General features: G+C 36.5%; 1 protein-coding gene across 9 annotated transcripts in view; it reads right to left on the minus strand.

Annotated features, from left to right (window-relative positions):
• The window catches only part of ZBTB20 (zinc finger and BTB domain containing 20), an 892,970-nt gene that overhangs the window by 835,820 nt on the left and 32,291 nt on the right, over positions 1–24,859 (minus strand). Inside the window, exon 1 of one of the 9 annotated variants that reach the window (XM_036352746.1) lies at positions 17,391–18,530. The exons of the other annotated variants lie outside the window; for them this stretch is intronic. The gene's annotated coding sequence lies outside the window, so the exon portion shown is untranslated. Of the gene's footprint in view, positions 1–17,390; positions 18,531–24,859 lie in introns of those variants that run through there. 9 annotated transcript variants of the gene reach the window in all.

The raw sequence follows: 24,859 nt of genomic DNA on the forward strand, positions 1-24,859 counted from the left end.
ATTTTTGTTCACCACATGAGACATAATTTCCACACTAAATTCTTTTCTGTGGTCTTCCCATCCTGGTTCAGTAAGCTGCCTACAACCCTGGAATTGCCTATTTAAATGGCAATTAATCTAATCCCATCTTCCTAATATTAAAATTTAAGAATAAAAACAATTTTTAAAAGTATCTAAATGTAAAAAAAAAAATTGTAACCACTAGCTTCTTCTTTCTTCCCCCTTCCTCCTCCCCTGCCCCCCACATCTTAATTTCTTCAAAACAAAGTAATTTCTTTAATCATCACCGGGGGGGGGGGTTGTTTTTATTGATTTTAGAAAGACAGAAAGAGAGAGAAACATAGATTGGTTGTCTCCCATATGAGCCCCAAATGGAGATTGAACAGGCAACCTAGGTATGTGTCTTGACTGGGAATCGAACCCGAAACCTTTTGGTGTACAGGACAATGCTACAATCAACTGAGCCACATGGCCAGGGCCAAGTTGTTACTATTTAGGAGAATTTTAATGAAGCATTCTATTTGCAGTATGCTGTAGGTAGTATTGCCTCTCTTAGCTCACTGATAAATACCCTGGATAACATTTGTCCTCAAGATTACCCAAAGTCCACTAACTATATTTTTACGCTTTTAGGTCACTGCCATTCTACAGCTCTCCTCTTTCATCTTAAAGATTTAGTAAAAATATAGATTTTTTAAAATTACTTTTTTGGGGTAGGAAATAACTAAATGCCCATGAAGAGGATTTGTGTGGTGTTGTTTCTTTCTTTTTTAACCATTTGTAGTTTAAGCCTTCTGCAATATATTTCTTAGAGAATCATATTTAATTTCCTGCCAATTGGTGTGAATTTGTATTACCAGAAGCCTATATTCCATTTCTATCAAAGCCTTATATTCTAACAATTAGCCTGTGTGTGCTGCTACATAAAAACAACAACCACCTCCTCTAAAAGGAAACGAACCGCTATTTGCAAGTAGATAGGACACATTTGGTGAATCAAATATGTAGCTGCTTCTGACCTCAATTAATTCAAACTGTAATTCTTAGAATAGAAATCAAGGCTGCAGATGTGTCAACATGAGGATATATACCTGGATTTCATTTGGGTTTTGAAGCTTGAAAAACTCTTAAATATTTCCTAATAAAAATGTAGAGGGTACATTAGTACACTGTGGCCTGTTCATACCATGTCTGATATAATGGCATCACTTCTAAGTTAGTTGCTCGTAACCAAATAAACTCATATTGTAGTTGAGTTTGACTGATATCTAGGACCACACTAATGGCACTAAGAGGTGAATGGCAATACTCACCAAGCACCCCAACATCAAAATGTTTTGCCAATTTTTTTAAAGCAAATATTTATTATTTCGGTGAGAAATTGACTCAATATATATTCACAACTCTGACAGAGTGATACTAGGGCTAAGAAACAACCTTCCCACAAAGTCCAAACAAAGGAGATATTTGTGGACAGTTATAGACCAGTTAAGGAGGACTAAAGTTCTGATTCACATTTCTATCACAGTCCCTTTTCCACCTTAATGCCATATAATGACAGCCACTTAGGAGAAAAAGTATCAAAACAGCATAGGTTAATTTCAGAATCCTATGATCAATTGTAATTAGAACTTTTAAAAATGGCCTATCCTTTATGAGATGCCCATCACATTTTTCATGTTTAGAGCTCTGCTATGAGTTCAGACCCAATTTATTCAAAGCCATCTTTATTTTCTGCTTCCATGTTCATTACTTACACAATCCCAATAAAACAGAGGTAGAAGGCTTAACATGATGCATACTGTCCTCACAACTCAGCTAATTCTAAACAGCCTTGCTAGTAAAACATATTTATTCAACGAGCTTCTAAACCTGAATTTATAAGCAGAATAGTTTTTTAGATATTGAAAGAAAGTAGCAAAAAAAAAAAAAAAAGGAAAGGAAAGGGAGTAGGTCAGGGATATTAGAAAGGCATCTTAATCAAAAAAGAAACTGACTGGACTGTCCAACTGTCTTATTGAAATAATGAGTAACCTAGTTCCTACGACTAATCCCAACACTGTAACCTATGGTGAAACTTTAGGCAAGTAATTCAACCTCTATTGACTTTTATTTCTTAATCTGTAAAACAGGGGTAAGTTTCAGAGACCAATTGCTTTATGCATCCCTACACTGCCTAGGATATTTTAAAATATATTTCCTGAACCAAAACCTCACAAACATGCCATCAGTTATTTTCCCTCCTTTTTCCTGTCTCCTTTGCCTCTGCAGAGAAATAAAATTAGTGGTCAAAGTTAAACAAGCCCAGTGGGCAGGACAGACTTTGGTTTAAGGAAAGGGATGGAGTAAGTTGTGTTAAAGTGCTTATTTGGCCCCAAAAGGTTCATTGTTGGGATACTACCTCCCACAACTAGCCCTACTGGAATTTTTCTCAGGAAAATGGAGAACTGTTTTAAGATAGACATGCCCTTTAAGTTGGTCTCAAATCAAAATAAATTTAGGATATTCAAAAACACCCTACAGGATTTTCCCTGTGGAACCTAAATAAATCACTGACCAAATTTTCCAATTTATGCTCCGCTGCTAAATGGAACTTTATTTTTAAAATCATGTTTTAATTTCTATATCTGAAAAAGGAATTAAGGTACAGTTCTTCACTTTATATTTTTACCCTTCTCACTTCATGGTAGCATCCATTCACTTGATAAAATTTAAAAGAATGCCATTTGGGAAAAGACCACCCTTTGAGAAGAAAGTTGAAACAGAACCCAAATTTCCAATAAACTTGAAAGTCTGCTAATGACAACACTAAATCCTCTGGTTAGTGACTTTGTGGGTCTTTTTAAAAATGTATCTTTTTTCATAAGTACAGAGGCATAATATATGTATATCAAAATTTATAAAACCACTAGAGGACCAGTGCATGAATTCATGCATGGGTGGGGTCGGCTGGCCTGGCCCCAATCTCCGGATCAGTACTGGGCCTGGCGGGAGGAAGAAACAGTGGGAGATTGGCCAGTTGGCCCGCACTGATCGGAGCTTTCAGGCCCAGGCTGGCTGGGGGGAGGGGCCGCAGGCCTATCAGGGTGGGGTGGCTGATTGGAGGTGGGGCCAGCCGGGGGAAGGGGCCGCAGGCCCCGCCCCCTGATCGGGGTGGAAGAGGCCGATTAGGGGCGGGGCAGCTGGGGGGAAGGGCCAAAGGAGGTTGACATGCCAGCCCCAACCCCCAGAACAGGCCTGTTCGCTGGCCGAAGTGGGAGTCATAGCAACTGGTTGTTCTGGTTGTTATGGTGTTACGGTTGCTGGCTTTTTATATATATAGATGATTATCTTCACATTAAACTATACATTTCAGGGCTCCTTTAAATTGTCAACACCCCGTTTTATATAAAGTAGTATTAAATCTATAAAAATGTACAAACAATGTTTTTACAATTCAGGTAATGGGTAAATGAGAAATTGTATTAGGTTGCACACCACACTGTGTACCCAAGCTGTCATTTTATACTTTGAGGCACTTTTTAAAAATAAGAGCATCAGGAATGCTCAGGAATTGTGTGTGTTTTTAAATATATTTTTATTGATTTCAGAGAGGAAGGGAGAGGCGGAGAAAGATAGAAACATCAATGATGAGAGAGAATCACTGATCAGCTGCCTCTTGCATGCCCCCTACTGGGGATTGAGCCCGCAACCTGGGCATATGTCCTTAACTGGAATTGAACCCAGGACCCTTCAATCCACAGAGCCAAAACAGCTAGGACAGGATTCAGTTTTTAGATGTTATGAAGCACTGCTGCACTGAATCTACTAATACTGTCATTGGATTTTATATGCAAATCAATTATTTTAAGACCAATAACAATGGCTATGTCATGAAATTGTGTTTCATGATGTGTCATAATACATAAGATTGAAATTTTTCATTCACATAATCTATCCTATCAAAGAATTTCAAATCTCAAATAAAAACATAACAAAAGATTGTTCATGTCAAGTGACTTCCCAAAGACAATATTCATCTTAATGCCAAACTTTACAAGACAAAAGAACTTACTAGACTGATTCAATGTGCCAAACCAAGTTTGTTCCCCACAAAAGAAATGAACTTAAATCCCATAAAGTTTAATTACTATTTAGTGGCTTGTACTTATCAAATGGAGGAACAGCCTAATGATTCTGGAGGATAACTATAAAGTGCAGTCAGAAATTAGATGTACTAGTTCAAAGCTATCAAAGTTAGACTGAACCAGAGTTCAATTCTGGTTGTACCACTTACTAAATCTGCAATCTTGGGTAAGTCACTCTCCCACTTCTGGCTTTATCTGTAAACTGGGTTAAGAAATACCTCACAGCAAAGGCACAGGAGTCGGAGTGGGGGGATTAAAAGATCCATTAGACATTGTTCTTTAACAGTTCAATAATTATTATTACTACTAGAGGCCCAGTGCACAAAATTCGTGCATTGGGGGGGGGGGGTCCCCTCAGTTCAGCCTGCACCCTCTCCAATCCAGGACCCCTTGGGGGATGTCTAACTGCTGGTTTAGGCCCGATCCCAGGGGCCAGGCCTAAACCAGCAGTCAGACATCCCTCTCACAGTCCTGGACCACTGGCTCCTAATCACGCACCTGCCTGCCTGCCTGGTCGCCACTAACTGCCCCCCCCCCAACAGCTTGATCACCCCTCACTGCCTCTGCGTGCCAGCCTGATAGACCCTAACTGCCTCCCCCCCCCCCCGCCAGCCTAATCGCCCCCAATTGCTCCCCCTGCCGACCTTGTCACCCCTAACTGGCCCCCCTGCCGGCCTGGTTGCCCCCGTACTGCCCCCCTGCTGGCCTGGTTGCCCCCAACTGACCCTCCAGCCGGCCTGGTCACCCCTCACAGCCCCCCCGCCGGCCTGGTCACCCCACACAGCCTGCTTGTTCAGTCATTTGGTCATCCCTCACTAACCCCCCTGCCGGCCCGGTTGTAGGCAGCCATCTTGTGAGGGTGTGAGGGTTAATTTGCATATTAGCTCTTTATTACATAGGATTACTATACTACTTAGAACACTTCTGACTGCTCACAAAACTTGAATTCTACCTCCAGCTAAAAATTATTTCTCAATAGAAAAATATATCAATTTATTTTACTGGTGTAAGAATAATTATTATACCATCTCAGTAATGCACTTTGAAGCCCTTAAAGCTAGACATTACCATTTAACATAATAGAAACCTGGTAAAGCTTTATTGAATTTGGGAGGAAATAATATGATATAGAAAGAGTATAGGCTCTGAATCCTGGCTTTAACATTTAACAGCTATGTAAACTTAGCAATTTACTGTATGAGCTTCAGTTTTTTTGTTTTTGCTCTATAACATAGACAGAAAACCAGGGGATAAAATATAGTTTTTATAAAGATAAATTAAGCAATTATCAAAAGGTGCTGAGTAACTTTTCTTTAATTTTGGGTTTATAGGGTAACAGTGATAATTGCTGTTTTTCAAGCCTAACCTCTTCTTTTATTATTGTTAATCCTCACCCCAGGATATTATTCCATTTATTTATTTATTTATTTATTTATTTATTTATTTATTTAGAGAGACAGTGGAAGGGAGGGGGAGAAACAGAGAGAAATATCGATGTGTGATAGACTGATTGATTGGTTGCCTCCCACATGAACCCCGACCAGGGCTGGGGATTGAGCCTGCAATAGGGGTACACACCCTTGACAAAACCCAGGACTCTTCAGTCCTTGGGCCAACGCTCTACCCACTGACCAAACCGGCTAGGGCAAGCCTAAACTTTTCATACATAGCAGTTTCAATTTTGCCCTTCTATATAAAGTGAGTTTGTGTTTAATTTAAAAATAATATGGATCTAGCTGGTTTGGCTCAGTGGATAGAGCATCGGCCTATGGACTTGAAGGATTCCAGGTACAATTCCGGTCAAGAACACATGCTCAGGTTGCAGGCTCGATCCCCCGTGGGGGGCGTACAGGAGACAGCCAATCAATGATTCTCTCTCATCGATGTTTCTATCTCTCCCTCTCCCTTCCTCTCTGAAATCAATCTATATACTGGTATATGAAAGCCAAGTGTCCGGAACACCGAAACAACCGGAACGACTGATCACTATGACACACACTGCAACAGCCAACCAACCCAATTGGGGCCCCAATCACCCCACCCCCCAACTTCCCGCAGCCCCTCAACCCACCGGTCCGCTCCCAATCAGCCCCACCACCCAGATCAGGGGGCGGGGCTGGTGGCCAACTTCCCATGGCCCCTCCCTCCAGCCAGCCTGGCCCCTATCAGCCCCTATCGGGGTGGGCCAGCCGGACCCCACCAGTGCACGAATTTGTGCACCAGGTGTCTAGTAAAAATATATTTAAAAAAAATAAAAATAATATGAACAATGAAAATGAATTCAGGTGTTATAGGAAATGTATTTTAGCAATATACCCTAAAAACAAGAGCAGTATTAGAATTTATGAAGTAGTTTTTTAAAATATAGATGCTCCAACATGTGTCTAAATATTTTGATTTAAGATATCTGAGAGTAGGACCTACAAATCTACATTTTAAAAGCCCCTGGCTGATTATGATGTAAAACAGACAAGAAAAGTAGCATTTTTCTAACAGTTTTAGACCAACTGGAACTCAGGATGCCTGAGTTCCGAAACCCCAGACATATTAGGGATGGAGCTCAGAAATTTGAATTGTAACAAACTCCCTAGGTAATTTTAAGTACAATAAAATTTAAGAACTACTGGACTAGCGTCCAATACTACAAATTAAAGACTTGGATGGGGCAGGTACAGGGTCAGAGGGAGCCAATGGGGGTGGGGAGGAGGGAACATCCGTAATACTTTCAACAATAAAGATAAATTTTTAAAAATTAATTTAAAAAGAATTTTAAAGGTATATACAATTTACTTCTTCATATTCTGTTATTTTAAATTTATCAACTTCTATTTTATCAGTTATCACTGTCAAAATGAATTTATGAATGAAGGGTAATTTAAATGAAACACTAACTTTAGGCTCATACATATCATTATTATTATTATTATTACAATTTTTTAAACCAAAACTATAGGAAACGGGACAAACATATCAATTGATCTCCAGAGAACCTATCACCACTGAGAAGCATCCAACTAAGAAATGCTATGAATTTCAGTGTTTTTTAAATGTGTCTGTGTGCTTTGCTTTGACTGAGGCTTCTATTATCTAGTCCTTCTTTAACTAGAGCAGTAATAACAACATGCTATTAGATTAGTATAGGGCTTTACTATCTTAAAGAAATTCCAGCTAAAACCGGTTTGGCTCAGTGGATAGAGCGTCGGCCTGCGGACTGAAAGGTCCCAGGTTCGATTCCGGTCAAGGGCATGTACCTGGGTTGCGGGCACATCCCCAGTGGGAGATGTGCAGGAGGCAGCTGATCGATGTTTCTCTCTCATCGATGTTTCTAACTCTCTATTTCTCTCCCTTCCTCTCTGTAAAAAATCAGTAAAATATATTAAAAAAAAAAAAAGAAATTCCAAACACATCAACTCATTTAACCCTCACAAGGTAGATAAGAAGGGTAACATTTATTATCATTTTTCTGCAAATCGGAAAACCGAGTTTAAGAAGCTTAAGTAATTTGGTGGTGTTGGATGGTAATACATGAACTGAAAACTCCAGATGTGAATTCTATGCAAAAAAATCTGAAATTTAATACTTAGAACTCATTTTTAAGTGTAATTAAAAATTCAGAATCTCTAAATTACAAGTTGTCTATTGTCCTATACCAAAGATGAGTTTATCTTACTGTTTAAATGTGTTGTCATTTATTTATTTTATGGCGAAAAGAACGAGGTAAAAGTGAAGATCAATTAACCACCATCAAACAAACAAAATAAAATAAAACAAGAAATTGGAATACCCATCAGTTAAAATATTATTTACCATGTTCATTTGCAGTTCAGCCCTCTATATGGAAAGTCCCTGTGCCTCAGTTTCCTTCTCTAAAAATGGGATATCAAATAGTAATTTCAAAAACTAGCAATTTATTTTTCAGTTATCATGGTACTTTAAAAACTGTTAATATACAACAAGAATAATATTAACATGTGCCCAATCCCTAAAAAAAAAAAAAAAAAGTCAAAAGTACTTTAAGATTGCCCTGCCTGGTGTGGCTAAGTGGTTAGAGTTGGTTGTGGATTCATTTCCCAGTTTAGGTTGTAGGTTCCATCCCCAGCCCAGATCAGGGGGTGTGCAGGAGGCAACCAATTGATATGTCTCTCTCACATCTCTCTCTCCCTTCCTTTCTCTCTCTCTGCTCCTTCCATCTCTCTAAAAATGAATGGAAAAAAATATCCTTGAGTGAGGATTAACAATAACAACAAAAAGTACTTTAAGATTTACTAGTCCAGCCTGCTCATTTCATGCATGGGAAACAGAGCTAGAAAGGTTAAATATCTTACCCAAGATAACATAGTATAGTTCTTGTAGTACTAGAACTAGAAATGATGTATCTTTACCCCAAAGTTAACTACAATAATGCACTAGTAAAATGGCAATAAACTTGTTTTCATAATCAAAAACAGAAATAGTCATCCTATATAATAAAAGCGCACTATGCAAATTGTCCCCTCGAAGGGAGTTTGTCCAGGAGTTCAACCAGGGGCAGGGCCGACCAGGGGAAGGTAGGGAGGTCCCAGCCAGCAGCAGGCAGCTGCTAGTTTTCATATAAGACAAAGTAAATTTATAAAGGGATGCTTGGAAAGGAGGTGACCTCAGAATGTGTTTTTCTGAAGGACTCTAAATTTATTTAAAACTCAGAAATAAAAATAAAGCAAATGAGACATTATAAACCAAGCAACATAATCATTTACTCAGACCTCAAACATTTGAATGCCTCTGGGCTAAATTCCATAGAAAGTCCTGGAAGCAGAAGGATGAGTAAGACACAGACACAATCCCCAATATGCTTATAAACAATGGCAATACAATGTGAAAAGTGGTAGTATCAAGGTATGCATATAAAAGTTGTTCTGAGAATATGCAGGAAAGAGCCCTTCACTATCTGAAATGATTGAACTGAGGCTTTATAAGTGATAAGAATTAAGTGAATATCTCCGACAATCCCTGCCTTCATCATCCCGAATTCTAAATTGTTTGTGCCTGGAATTTTTAAAGTATTTTTAATATACCCTGGCATGAGAGGAGTAAAATGCATACATCATAACTTCTCCTTGTATAGTGAAAATTGCCAAACACACTAAGACATAGATTTTTCTGCAGCTATTACAAAATCAGAACTTGAAACAATTTGACAAATCTTTGCAAATGCCCTGTTCTTTCCTTTTCATTGGCTCAGGCATCAGTTAATCTCACAGCAACAGGGACACAAGGTGGCACTGTGGTGCTGACATTCACTTCAGAGTCCTTTCTAAATGGACAAATTAGAAAGAGGCAAAAGGCCCTATTTTGAAAATTAAAACCAGAGTTTTAACACTGGCTTTCTCCTAGCTCTACTAGCATTAATAGCAGTTAAAGAAGAATCAAATCATTTTGCATTTCGTGAATATCACATCATGCCGGTCTAGAAGAGAATTATTACCTGATGGTTTCTGCAAATTTTATTTGTTCATAGAAATGTCCAAAGACATATAGTATAGCTTGGTGAATAGAAACTCAGAAGTAAACTCTTAACCCTGTGTAAGACCATGGACATCTAGTGGCCAGTGGGAAGGAATAAAGCCATAGCAACCACATTGTGCTTCACTCCCTTAAAAGCAACTCTTTTATCAAACCATCCACAGGCAAATATGTCACTCGGTCTGACAAATGAGAATTTGGGGGACACTGCATTCACTGAATCATTAAATAGATCCAATAATATATTGTGACATCTACTTAGGTCGAAAACAACCACCACAAAAAAATTAAATTATGCATTGCTTTCTCAGATCACCCAACTTCCCTTCGTCCTTCCATCATTACCAACCTACATGTTTCTCCATACAGGCAAAAAAGGATTTATAGGTAGAAAATCATTTACAGGTAGAAAATGCAAGCAGAATTAACTACCTATATGCCTATTTAAAATAAAATCATACATTCTTGAAAATAAAAGAAAATCTAATAAGGAACTTTCCCCTTTATTTACAGGCAAGGAAACTGAGGCTAGAGAGAGTATGATTTATTCAAAATCATATAGTCAGTTAAGACTAAAAACCAAGCCTCTGGATTTAAGCACTTTAAACTCCTTTTAGCATTAATTAATGCCGCCTGCTCTCCAAAGCAGTACTTCAGTGCTTTTTGTTTGTTTTGTTTTTTCTTACCACACCATAGGGCTTCCCTCAACATATTAGAGAAATAATTATTTTCTAAAACTGTAATGCACATTTTTCATGCTAAGTTGATAAGATTGAAACTACTGTATATAAATCCTAGCATATCTTCATATTTATGGCCATATTCTGAGCCTGTTATAAAAACATGCTTCTTCTTTTTTATAACTAACAAATTATTCACATTCATCAACATTTAGAAAGCAAAGTAGCAGTGGGCAAGGTAAGGTGTAGAACGGGGGTCCTCAAACTTTTTAAACAAGGGGCCAGTTCACTGTCCCTCCGATCGTTGGAGGGCCAGGCTATAGTTTAAAAAAAAAAAAAAACTATGAACAAATTCCTATGCACACTGCACATATCTTATTTTGAAATAAAAAAACAAAACGGGAACAAATACAATATTTGTATTTGCATGTGGCCCGCGGGCCGTAGTTTGAGGACCCCTGGTGTAGAATGTGCTGGTCAAAACCACTATACAAAAATGGTTTCAGAAAGCCATTTTGTAAAAAAAACAAAACTGAATCCATTCGGACTGCGGAAGTTTAGAATTGTTTGTTTTATATAAAAGGTATTTTTACTTTAAGAGAAGAAACACACACAAACTTATTCAGTCAATCATTTCACCTGTTCTAATTAAACTAATGATGCTGTTTTGTGACATGCCTTGGGACTGCCTTGTTGGGAAGGCATCTTATCAAAACAACTAAAATCTGCATTAGAAATGTGAGATGTTAGGACTTTCTCTTCTATTTTCTTTTGGTGGTACCAATAGAATCTCTTGAAGTGGAGAAGAAATTTAGGCATGACATGATAATGCCATGTCAAAAAGGTCAGAGGGCTTTTATTGAGGAAAGTCTTTTTCTTTTATTATATTTATACATTTTGAAGTTTCAAAAGCACCCACCCCTTCCACCCTCAGCTTTATTTATATTTTCATCTCCATTTGCTTAATCATCTCTATTCTTCTCCCCTCTAAACAAGAGGTGAGGGGTTAAAAGATCATTGTTGATGTGGGGAACTATAAAAAGTAATAATTATTCCAGTTCTTTTTACCCAGACCAAAGCCTGGGCACGGGTGTAAATAACCAAGAATATGGAGACATTAGTAAATATGTGCAGAACCAAAGTACATTTACTGGGCCAAAATGAATTTTATTATGTCCAGAGTTTAAAAAAAAAAAAGAAATAGAAATAGAAAGAAACCCAACAACAAAAAGAAAACCAACAGCATAAAGCCACTCTTGAGATATTTGCCTAGTTCATCCTATATAATAAAAGGCTAATATGCAAATAGACCAAACAGCAGAATAACAGGTTGCTATGACATGCACTGACCACCAGGCCAGGGGGCAGATGCTCAATGCAGGAGCTGCACCCTCATGGTCAGTGCGCTCCCACAAGGGGAGTTCTGCTCAGCCAGAAGCCAGGCTCAAGGCTGGCGAGTGCAGTGGCGGTGGCGGGGATCTCTCCCACCTCCACGGCAGCACTAAGGATGTCCAACTGATGACTTAGGCCCACCTAAGCCGTCAGTTGGACATCCCCTAAGGGCTCCCAGACTTCAAGAGGGCGCAGCCAGGCGGAGTGACACCCCCTCACCCCCTGCCCACGAGTGCATGAAATTCATGCACTCGTGGGCCTTTAGTATTTAAATAATAACAGAGAGGACCATATTCTCACTGTTTAAATGTCTTGGTGTCTAAATAAGGGATATTGTTTGTTTATAATAATAAAAGTACAGTTACCATATATATACATACATACACACACACACATCTACCAGAAAGATTACATAGCCTAAAGCATTGATAGTGTTCTACTAATAACAGTTTTTTTAATAACTTTTAATTTGGTACCTGATAATAATACCTTATTTTCTCCAAGTTGCATTTCATTTACTGGAAAGAATCTCATACTATAAAAGGAATTTGCCAATAACAAATCACAATTTGATTACAACAGTAATTCAGAGAATATTTCTGAAAGAAAAGGTAAAAATAGCAAATAACCAGGCTCATTTAGTAAAATCAAATTAAAGCCTTCTAAAGATTAGAAATACATAAAATTTAAATAATTTAAATTCAAACATGGCTTTAAAAAAAGTTTACATTAAGAATTTACAAATAACTAAATAAAACTATTATGTATGAGTTATAATTATTGCCAATTTTAGTTTCAATTTATTGAACATCTTTTTAATTTTCAAAAACCTCAAACTTCATTATATAGTTTTCTATTTATTAAATATGAATCCTTACATTAGTTATTTAATATGAAAAGTTTTAAAATAAATTCTTAATATTCTAAATGTATACTGTGTAATATTTGTTAAATTCCTACCTTGAGACACAGAAGTATTCAGTGCCAAAATGACTTCTAATGTCAAGAAGGTAAACACATTATGCTATAATTACCAACCTCTCCAACAAGGTTTCAAAGGTGAGACTGAATACTAAGAAATTAATAACAATATCTTCATTTCCCATCTGGTAACTACATGGGTTAAATAACTCAACTCTTGCTCCTTACCTCAGTATTCTCACTTGGAAGTTAGTAGCTAACTTTTCCTAAATTAAAGCAGTTATATAAGGTTTACATTGGTTAACTGAACTACAAAACACCCCAGGCTGAAGTTTCAGTTGAGTGTCAAAAGATTCCAGAAAGATAAGTTCCATGTCCTCAAGTTGATTACTTTCAAGTGAACTGTAGAATCACCAAAAGGTTTGATCTTGGAGTAGAAGAGAGGTTATAAAGCCAAAGTTGAGCATAATTTTTCCACAATTTAGTGCAGAAATAGCATGCTACTTACTCATTACTACAGTTATATAGCTACAGCGTCAGAAAAGCCCTTTTTCTTATAGGCCCTTGAAAGTTGTTTCCAATATCTGCTGTAGTGCTTACATGTACATGATAGTAATAATAGATGGCATTATTTCTTCCCACAGCCTCAGAAGTTTGCCTATGTTGAAATTACAAGAGCTCAAGAAATATATATTTTACTACATTAAAATAATGTCATCAATGTTTTCTGATGATTAAATATATAGTATCTATGTTACAGGAAAGCATCTGAATTCAGGCACTCCCTAGAATTTCTAGGATATAGATATACCCCCTTGGGGTTTTGGTAGAGAATTAAATGGATTTTGCCAGTTATTTGACATTGGCTATAATCCCTAAGGATTCTACAAAATGCTAGAAAATACTTAAGCAATGCAAATGCATGAAACATGGGTTTTCAAGAAAATTACAAGTTTCAAGTTTTGCCAAATGCCCAAGAATCCTGTATGTAATTTGAAAGTTTACAGCAAAGAATCAATTGACCAAAACTGACTCTAGTAACATTGTAAATAATATCTAGTACTTGTACAAGATAACCAATGGCTTATACAATATGAAAAAAATAATTTAAATTGGGGTTGTTTTCTAATTTAATAATAACTCCTGCATGTATGACTGTTTATTATCTTTGATGCAGGGTGTACTATGTAAGTAATATTTGATTTCTATAATTTGCTTGGAATAGTTACACAGCCGTACAAATGAAAATATTTAGATTTTATTTTTTGTGCTATGTGACTTTTCATGCTAATTATATCCTCGTTGATTAAGGAACTTAGGATAGGCATACTATTTTGCTTCTTTTGTAGAAGTTTAGTAAATTATATTTTCCAGTGAAAAATGTAATTTGTTAAAATATATTTCTAACGTGGCCTCCATTTAAGGGAAGGCTAAATTAATATGCTTCATTATTAACTTTTAGACCTAAACAGGCTACCCTTGGGACTGAAGAAACATGGAACTAGTGTCATTCAAAGAATGTCAACATCAGTCCTTCCTTTGCCAGAAGGATCACTCACTAGTTAGCAGTATCAGCCAGATGCTGCTCCCATATACCTTGCCAGACCCTGGAGCAACACATTTGCTCAGAGCCTGAACCTGTCTTCTGATGTGGCAGCATGACCAGCCACTACTGAGGCTGGGCAAGTCCATAAACACGTCCACTGATAATTTCTATATTTACATAGAAGGCCAGAACATGTGTAGATAATCACACAATTGGATATTTATGAAGTGCCAAATTTTATGAATATAGGAATTTGTTCATTAGCACATGGACTAATCATTAAAATTCAAAACAGATAAACAGGGATGCCATTTATTTGTTCACATTTCAGGGGAAAGTCTGCAGCTGCTATCCTTTTGATGAATGGCTTCTGGAGAAAAATGTGAAAAAGAAAAGTATTCATAATTTTTGAAATCTTAATGAGTAAAATCCAAGAAATTACTCTATGGTCTTTATATTTAAAATAATCATAGTGATTCTCCCCTTAGTTTAAAAAAAAGTTTAAACCAGCAATGTACTTAGCATGAATTATACTGTCCTGCATTCTACTGTTTCGGTCCTTCTAGAGGAGCCAATGATGATTTTCATCAAGATAGGAGTTAAAAAGCACACACACGTCATTCAATACCAAATTGTTTTAGCTACAGGGCATGGCAGAGCATGAAATAACTGCTTTAGAGCACTTCCTCATGTGGGTGTGTTAGATAACTGTCTGCTCCAACATTAAAATGAAACACACTGTGATCGGACCAAGACTTCAGAGTTCTCAATAGGCAAATCTTATGTGCTGATAGAAAGAGCCCACCGTAACCAGCACGGCTGGTTAATGAATTTTTCTGGCACTCTATAGCCCTCCTATGACTCAAGCCTTTCAGCTTTCCAAACCCCTCCCTATACAGCAGAGCACACTGGTTTTAAGTTTACTTACACACATTTTACAATGTCCTGCTGTAGTTAGATTGTGACAGTTCTTCCCAGAAAACGCTGAGAATATTTTTCCTACTAAAAATATTTTAGATCTACTGAAGGCTGAGTTATAATTCAGAAGAAAACATATACACATTCTAAAAATCAAGCCAACCATAAAAATCATTAAAATTTAACTTTCTTTTATATTCTTTCTAGAAAGCTAAAAGACATTTTCATCTTCCCTTAAAAGCCTCTCCATTTAAGGGAAGGCTAAATTAATATGCTTCATATGAAAATTTTTAAATGTCGTATGTGAAAAAATATCTGTGATTCCTTCCTTCATACATGTATGAGAATATTGTACATAAGGACACATATAAGCACACAGATATCTCCACACATACATATGTACAGAAAAAGAGAATTACTGATCAAGAGACATGTGAAAATTTCCTTTTGAAAAAAGGCACAGAATTTTAGATAGTACTCATGTTAATGTAGAAAATAACAGGTGCATGACACATGCACACTTTTGACATATTAGTTTTAAAACAAAATTTTGGATCAAGAATCTGAAATGAAGAAAATTATATATGAAACACAATCCCCTTGTACCCACTGTTAACATACACTTTCGACTGACTCCCCCCAAAAGTTCCCATTTAAGAAAAAAATCTCTGCTAGAACCTGAGTATACGGGCTATTTGTACTACTCTTGATCAAAGCTGGCCTTTCCAGCTGAGAAGACAGTTTAGGTAATATAAGCAAATTTAAGGTCTCCGAATAAATTTTTTAGAAGAAAGTGAAAAAAGACTTAACAGCAAAAGTTCACCACCTACTTGGAATAATGGATTTTTAATAAACATTTTACTAGGTTTGAACATTGAGAATGTGTTTGGGAATTTGCTCTGGTGTCCCAGGTGGGTTAAGAATATTGCTTTATGGACTTCTTTGTGTTGTCAGAGAGGCCTAATGGAATTAAAAAAAAAAAAGTCTGCCACTTCTATTAAATAAATAATGTATTATGAAAAAGGTGATTGTTATCAAAGATCTCTATAGATCAGCATCCATTTTCTATCGTTGCACACATACATGCTGAAAATATTTCTGTATCTTACTAGCTGACTTAATTTTTCTCAAATGAATAGCAGTTTACTTTTGAACAAATTAGAATAAAACTCAATTGAGAAGTCCATTTCAAATGGACTTATTTAACTACTCTTGAGTTTTGAAGAACTCTGTTCTGGGAAAACTCTTCAACAATGTCAGCTAGTTGTGAAATGCAACTTTTCCCACCATAAAAAATAAAAAATATAAAGGGGGAAAAATACCTCAAAACTATGTTTGAAATAACAAATACATTATTTATAGTCCCCAAAATGTTAAGAGAATACTTACAGTTGTTGCACAAGATGGCCTGAAATACTCCATAGCTTCCACTTTGTAAAAAGATGGCCAGCCCCTCCATTCCTCCCTCCCCAAGCATAAATAAACAGTAACATACTAAAAGGAAACTGTCCTAGGATAAAAACTGCTTGTTAAGAAAGTTTGCATTCTTACTAACCACAGTGATATCCCTATAAAGTCCATCTGCAAAATAAAAGTTACAAAACAGAGTACCTTATTCCTTTCTAAATACATCCCCCAGATGTAATACAGAAGAGTGTGTGATGATAAAAATAATTACTAGATTCTCACCCACCCTCGGTGACTCCCCTCATCTTATGGCCAATGCCATCAAATAAATACGCTGGGCAAAAAGTCTTCAACCTGCTTCAAGGACTTAAACTGTAAATATGGACTTTAAACTTCAATGTAAAACAAAGAACAAGAGTCTCACTTTGGTAATACCCACATTGGCACTACAGCTAAAACTCATTGGCACATAACTGACAAAACCCAATTAGCAATAAATAAGGACAACATGATATATAGACAGACAGATGGAAGTGCATAAACAGACAAGAAAAGCAAAGAGACTAACAAACATACGGAGGGGTCTGTTTTAAAAGAGTGAAAGATACTGATTTATTTGGTACTTTAGTGAGAAAAATAGGTTTGTTTGTAATTATTCTTAAAGTAATTAAACTGAATCACAAGGGCACACCCTTAAATAAGTAGGAAGAAAATTAGCAAAGGGTAGGCCTCCTATAAAGGTTCCAAATTTTAAGGTAGCAACAGCTCTGTCAAACTTAAATCTGGATATTAAAATCCAAGGGAGAAAGAATAAAAGCATTGGGGGCTAAAGGAGATGATAGGTGGAGGGGGGAATTGAGGAAGCAGGATTTTTTTTATGAAAGTTGTCTGCCCTACCTTCTTCCCCAGCGCTGAGTTTCTCTTCTCATAATCGGTGTCTCCCTGGAAGTACAGTGTGAGTGGTAATGACTGCCTGCCTCCCTAATGAGTCCATTTTCCTGCTCTTGATGTTGTGTATATACACACACTGCAACCTACCTTACAAACCACAGAGACGGGAAGAGAAAGAGAGCAAGAAAGGGAGGGAGAGGGGGGTCAGTGAGGGAGAGAGAGACAGAGCAAGCGAGTGAGAAAGAGAGAGAGAGAGAGGAGAGAGAGAAAGAAAAACAGAAAGAAACAGAGAGAAAGGCACAGACAAAGCCCTCCTACCAGACAGCAGACAGCCTTCCTTCCCCTATCCAGCAAAATGCAACTCGTCTAATGCAGCAACAGGTTCAGTATTGCCAGACTAACAGAGTGAAAAAAGGTATATTCTCTGTATCATTACAGCTTGCAAATAAACAGTTTAAGAGCAGCTGGCTCCACCTTCTTTATTTATGCTCCATTATGAGGAATGTATTGTTTCAGTTCTGGCACACAGTACATGTAATTATCATAAATATATTTCTTGCATATTAGCAGCAAATAGTGAAATGCACAGCTTATTTGTGCAATCTTTTAAATTTATTCTTTTAATGTGAGAAGAGTGTCAACAAATCTGCTCTGACAAAAGCCTAGTAATGATTTTAAAGTCAGAGCAGTCTTAAAGGAGGCTCTGAAAGAAACAGATTCAATACAATAGGAAAACTGATCCCAGACAAAACTGATAACTGCAAAGAAGAAATCAATGCTCAGTAAATAAGTCAAGACTATATGCAATACTGCAGATAAAAACAGAATTAAGTTTAATTAAGTACCTAATAGACTAGTACTTTAGAAGAAGGCAGACTAGATTCTTATTTGGAGCACCTATCTGTACAAACATCACAATGCAATGTACCCTGTGTGAACAGGTGCAATGCATATAGTACATAGTGTTATAACAACAGAAATAAATCCCATAAGGAGCTTCCCTCACAAGCAGGATAAGACTTAATAGAATATGGGTCTGAACCATAACAGAAATCCCTTGTTCTTTTATCAGGAAGGAAAAATAAAAATATTCAAAACCATTCTTAAAAGGGAAAAAAAGGTGTTTTTCTTTGCCTGATAACTCTAATTTTATTCATACGCTAGAATCAAAATAATGATGGTATTACACTCCTCACTCCATCACGTGCTCCCCACCCCTCTCCCCCACTCCCAGGTGTATTTTCTCCCATAAGTGATCTTTTTTCAGCTATGGAATTACAAATATCAGAAAATGGAATTAGTTTAATGCCCTTCCCCCTGTCCCCCAATATTTTGAGACTAGACTCTGATTGTTTGCCTAGACAGCACCTTCCTTAAAATATTTTTATGAAGTTTGGTTGTGAGCCACTTAGATGGGACTTAGAAACATTATACTAGAGGTTAAATATTATTTTAAAAAGTTAAATAAAAAATATGAGTGGATCTAACCTACTCAAACCCTGCATTTGGACATCAATAATTAATTATATATTAATTGTAAAAGCACCCTTTTATATTGTTTAGTGTTTTACCATGCTTCAAAATTAGAATGTGTTCCTTTGCATAAATAAAACTACTTTACTATATAAGCATCAGTTCCTTCGTTTAAAAGTATGTTTTCAGTTAATAAAGTAAATAACTTAATTATTTCAATATATAAATTATACATCTTCACCTGATTCACAAAAAGTTTTTAGAATGTCAGTGAAATCTTGGGTCATGTTCAGAACAGAGATCAATTTTGTTTTAGCTATTTTAAGAGTAGATAATGTATAGCATAAAAATTAGAAGGCAGTGGCCAGCCAAACATTATGCAAACTGTCCTAGGAAAATTCTGTCAAGAAATCAAGAGTCCAGCCCTGGCCAGTGTTGCTCAGTTGGTTGCGCATTAGCCCATGCACTGAGAGGTTGCTGGTTCAATTCCCAGTCAGAGCACATGCCCAGGTTGTGGGCTCATCCCCAGTAGAGGGCGTCCAAGGGGCAGTCAATAGATGTTTCGCCTCCCTTTGTCCCTCTCTAAAATCAATAAAAACATTTTAAAAAAGAAAAAGAAAGAAAGAAACAAACAAACAAACAAACCAAGAGTCCAGAACCTCCACTCTCGTTGTAAACCACCAATTCTAATTATCTGGTGCTGCAGTAGTGTTTTCCCCTCTCCAGGTACAGACACACAGGAAAGGAGATGTAACTGACCCTTACTTTTGGTCATGTCTTTAAAAAACAACTTTCTGAAACACAATTAGTGTGACTAAGGGACCAGCAGGCATCTTGCCCCTCCCTTTACTGCTCAGCCTGGCAGTTCTGGTTTTCTACTATTCTCCTACTGTTTCTCTGAAGCTTTATTGAAATGTATGAAGAAAAATGCCACTTATAAAATAATACAAGCCCAACTGGCATGGTTCAGTGGTTGACTGTTGACCTATGAACCAGGAAGTCACAGTGTGATTCCCAGTCAGGGCATATGCCCAGGTTGCGGGCTGACCCCGGTGTGGGGTGTGCTGGAGGCAGCCAGTCAATGATTCTCTCTCATCACTGTTTCTCTCTTTCTCTCTCTCTCTCTCTCTCTCTCTCTCTCTTTCTCTCTCTCCCTCTTCCTATCTCTCTAAAAATCAATGAAAACATATTAAAAAAAAAAACACACAAGTCTCACAGTTTGACAGACTGATTCAAATTAGATATTCAAATTAGTATGCCATAACTTTTTTAAAAAAAGGTTCTTGATAGTTTCATTTTGTTTTAACCCAAGGAGAATAAGAGAGTATCTTATTTTTACCAGCAGGAGCCAAAAGGAATGTAAGGACCATAAGGCTATTCACCTTTTCTAAAGAACCAGCTAGCTGAAAAACGCACATCTCAACACTTTCTCCATATCTGCACACTCTACTGGATTCCAAGCACAGTAAGTGGCACATTCTTAATACTTTCTAGAGTTCAAGATACATTCTCCCTGCTGGGACAGAAGACCCAGGTATTGAATTAACCACAGCACCACGTGAAATCATCATCTTAGATGACTATCATATTCTGAAACTTATAAAGTTATTAAATTTAGTATGTTGATATGCCATGAAGAAATTTCATGCTGTAGAAAAATCAATCCTAAAGTGAAAGTTAAAAACTGGTTTTGTTCTCAGCATTGCCATGAGTAGTCTGCATGCCCTGGGCAAGGCATGTAACTGTCCTCAGCTTCCATTTCTTTATATTATAAAAAAAAATTAAAGGAATAGAACTGGATAACAGTAATTATTATGATAGCTAGTGTTTAGGTGCTTACTATGTGCCAGGTACTCTTCTAAGTACTTTCCATTTACTAACTCATTAAATCCTAATAATCTTATAACGTAGATTGTTTTTGTTGCATTTCCCAGGTGATAGAGAGGTTAAGATTTGCCTAAGATCACACAGTATAGCAGTAATATGATTTGAACTCACCTGTCTGGTTTAGAGCTCATGTATTTAATCCCTGTGTCATACCATCTCCCAATATCTAATAATAACTAAGGCCTCATCTAGCCATAAGATTCTGTGGATATGAGTAAAACCCAACATAACATATCCTGATGATTCTTCACCCTACCTTAATTACTAATACAGCATAGTGCAAATTTGCCCTTATAAATTTATACCCAGAGCTCTCAATACATTTGGTTTGAGTCTAGCAACAATATTTAAAAGTTTAAATTATACATTTAACCACCTTTTTTATTACCAAATATCTCCAAGTATGTGCTTCCATTCGCTTTAACTGGAAAATAACCTATAATCAATAATCAATTTATGAAGCCTACTTGAATTATATATAGTTCCCACAGATTATTCTTCTGAATGCTGTGTTAAGGGAAAAAAACACACATCTCTATATAGTTTTTTAAAAGTTTCTTAGTTCAAGTACAATAGCTAATACTAATGCAAATAATTATTAAAAAACTAAATATTAAATAAAATACAATAAAAATGTCTTGTTTCCCATAGCCTGAAACAGGCATAGAAAAAGCAAGGATTCAATTATAAATTATTTGTAAGAGATGCTGAATATCAACGTGACTTTAAACAGTTGGTTTTAAGTTTGAACTATTAATAGTTGTATTTTGAAGATTATGATAGACTCATTCTACAAGAAAGAATTTACCCTTGCTCTGATCGTTGTGCATTAACTAAATACACATTGCATGCCCATTATGTGCACTGCCATTTCACTTTAGAAAGTGAAGATAAAATGTGTGATGTACTTTCTGCTTTTGCAAACTTCACAGGCTGCTGGGGGACAGACATGTAAATATTAGTGCAAGCAAATAATCCTCCAACTACATAATGTGATATCCCATGTAATACAGTGCCTTCAACTTTGTGCTCTTCCCTCAAAAAGCTAAAAATAAAATTCAACAAATCAAATAGAAATACCTAAATTTAAAATGTGTCTTATGAAATAGGTGTGTGTTTTTGCTCACATGCATTCATTCCTGGAGCAGGGGGGAGGTATTAAAGATAGATTTTCCCACAAATTGTTATTCTCTAACAGTTTATAGACCCCTTGAGTACATTTTATCCATAGTCCCCAAGGTGCCTAGTAAAGTGTCTTCTACAAGTACACAGTACTTACATGAGTGTAGAAATCAGTGATAGCTACTGCCCTGGAGCGTAAAATTTCATTAATTTTAAAAGTTATAATGTACTGTACTTTGATCAGAGATTGTTGTCTTGGCAAATAAGTGCTTTCAAAAGTACTTAACAGGTAAGAATTTGTTTTTTACCTTTTTAAAGGAAAGTCAACTAATTTTCAGAAGTATTTACCACTGTCCCAAAAATACTTTTGCTACATCCTTTCTCAGGTATTATTAATGTTTTTATATTACCTGAGGAAACTGGAAAACATGTTGATAGTTTAAGACTGTTCACAAGAACATTCCCAAAAGGTATTTTTATTGTCCGGGTTTAAAAGGAGGCATAAAAATAAGAGTATGTTGCAATGATGTACAGAACAAAACTTTTTAGCTCTAATAAATGAGTGGAAAAGCAAAGTCTGGTATTAGTGGAACAAAATGAATAAATGCTAATGAATTACTGGCGCTGTCATTCAGGTCACCATCATAAAGTCAATTTTATGTGGCCTAATCTATATATATTAGTGATATATATATATGACTAATATTCCAAGTGTCCTCTTGGGAATTCAACTGGGAGACCAGGAGTTTGATGGCTCGCTATGACATGCGCTGACCACCAGGGGGCAGCGCGGAACGAAGGAAGGCCCCAGCAGGCAAGGCCCCCGATCAGCCCTGATTTGCCGGTCAGGCCTAGGGACCCTACCCATGCACAAATTTCGTGCACTGGGCCTCTAGTTAGATAATAAGCCCTAATCTTGGTCATCTATTTTAAAATTGTATCCCATCAGAGCCCCCAAAACAAAAAGTATAGATAAATGGTAGTTTACTAACAGTAGGCTAGTAATATGATTCTTATGTGAGAAAAGATGCATGTCTAAGTTCAATTCTAGTCAACAAATATTTGAGTTTAAGACAAAAACAAAGTATTACATGTAAACTATATCACTGGGAGTACATCTACTATGCCTTTTGCAGTGCTGTAGTCATTTTTCCTTTCTCCACTGGGCTGAGGAAGAGGCTCTACTTATTAAGCTTTGTCAACCCAATACCTGGCAAAACACCTGAAATACAGTTGAAGCTCCATAAAGTTTTCTTGAATGAATGAATGAATGACAGAACAAATGAACAAAGCAACAATACATGGTATTATAAATCTTGATTAAAAACTTTAATAAATTTGAATTCTAAGGATTATATAAACAACTTGTAAATAGCATTTAATAATATGTTAAATAATATAGAAAACATTCTTACTTTTAGATCTTGTGGGGGAAAAATGGTTATAGTAGGGGGGGTAAAGTAATACTTTTCAAATTTTCTGTGTATTGGAAAAATGCCATAATAAAATTTGAATAAAAAAGTACTGCCCACCCTAACTGATTTGGCTCAGTGGATAGAGCATTGGCCTGTGGACTGAAAGGTCCCAGGTTTGATTCCGGTCAAGGGCATGTACCTTGGTTGCAGGCACATCCCCAATAGGGGGTGTGTAGGAGGCAGCTGATCTATGTTTCTCTCTCATCAATGTTTCTAACTCTCTATCCCTCTCCCTTCCTCTCTGCAAAAAAAATCAATAAAATATATTCTAAAAAAAAAAGTACTGCCCTATAGATAGCAGAATTTTAATTCACATTATCTCTAAGATGAAAATTCAGCTTGCTTTTACATTTCATTTACCCATTATTTCTTGCACATCTACAATGTTAAGAATGCAAGTGTAAGTATGAAGTTGGCCTGAGTATTCTTCATAGGAATGGAAGCATCTCCTTTGAGAACACCTAGGTAAGCTAGCTGGGGTCAGGGAGTGAAGCTTGAATAATAATTTTTGTGGGGTTAAAGTGAACTGCCTAAGAAGTTAACAATTTGAAGGAAGGGAAGCATAGAAATGAAAGGAAATGAGAGGAGAATGACAGGAAAGGTGGACAGTAAGAAATTCCCAATGTCAAGATGGCCAAAAGATTTTTTTAAAGTGATGCCTAATATTAAATTATAAGAATTTTACATTTTGCAATGCAAATATTCTACTCTCTAAACCTATGGATAGCTTGATATATTCTACAGCCTTGCTTAGTAATGTAATGAGAAATAAGAGGATAAAAAATGAAGGTACTGCCATACTACCACACCTTTGCAAACATAGAAACTCCCTAATGAGAAAATACTCCAGGAGTTCCAAGAAGTAACCAGTGGTATTGTGAAGAGTGACCAGTAAATGGCTAATAGTGAATAGTAAAAAGTCAAAAGTGTGTTTAGCATAGAATCACTCAGATATTATTACTAGTCAATCACCTTTTCCCACAAATATATGGGACAAATATGGCCAAGTGAAGAAGAGGCATAGAAATTACTGTCTGAATTATAACAATGGTTATTGTTGTTACTATACCTATAAACTAATCTTAAATGATATATCATCATAAATTTAGGGGGTGAAAGTACTTTCATGACACAACCAAAAAATTTTGAACTAAAGAATTAAAAAACATAAAAGTGTCATTGTACTTATGCTCTAAGATAATGTTAGACATATATTACATGAATTCTTCCAGCTCTATGCTCAATCCTCTCTGCTAAACAATCTAAGACAGTGTGTGCTAGCAACTGTCTTTAAAGTTTCAATACTGACACAATAATTTATTCATATGTACAGGTTATATTAAATTTTGTGAAATAAACAGAAACTACAGTGTATAATAAAGGAAAGTTAAAAGCCCCACAGAAGATATAAAAGAGGCATCTTAATTGTAGCTGTTGTATGTCCAGCAGATTCGTGAGAACCTGCATGGTGACTAAATGAAAAAGCTGTCTTCAGTTCTTCCAATCTACAAAAGCTGT

The sequence above is a fragment of the Myotis myotis genome, unplaced genomic scaffold, assembly GCF_014108235.1.
Source record: "Myotis myotis isolate mMyoMyo1 unplaced genomic scaffold, mMyoMyo1.p scaffold_m19_p_2, whole genome shotgun sequence".
Lineage (NCBI taxonomy): Eukaryota > Metazoa > Chordata > Mammalia > Chiroptera > Vespertilionidae > Myotis > Myotis myotis.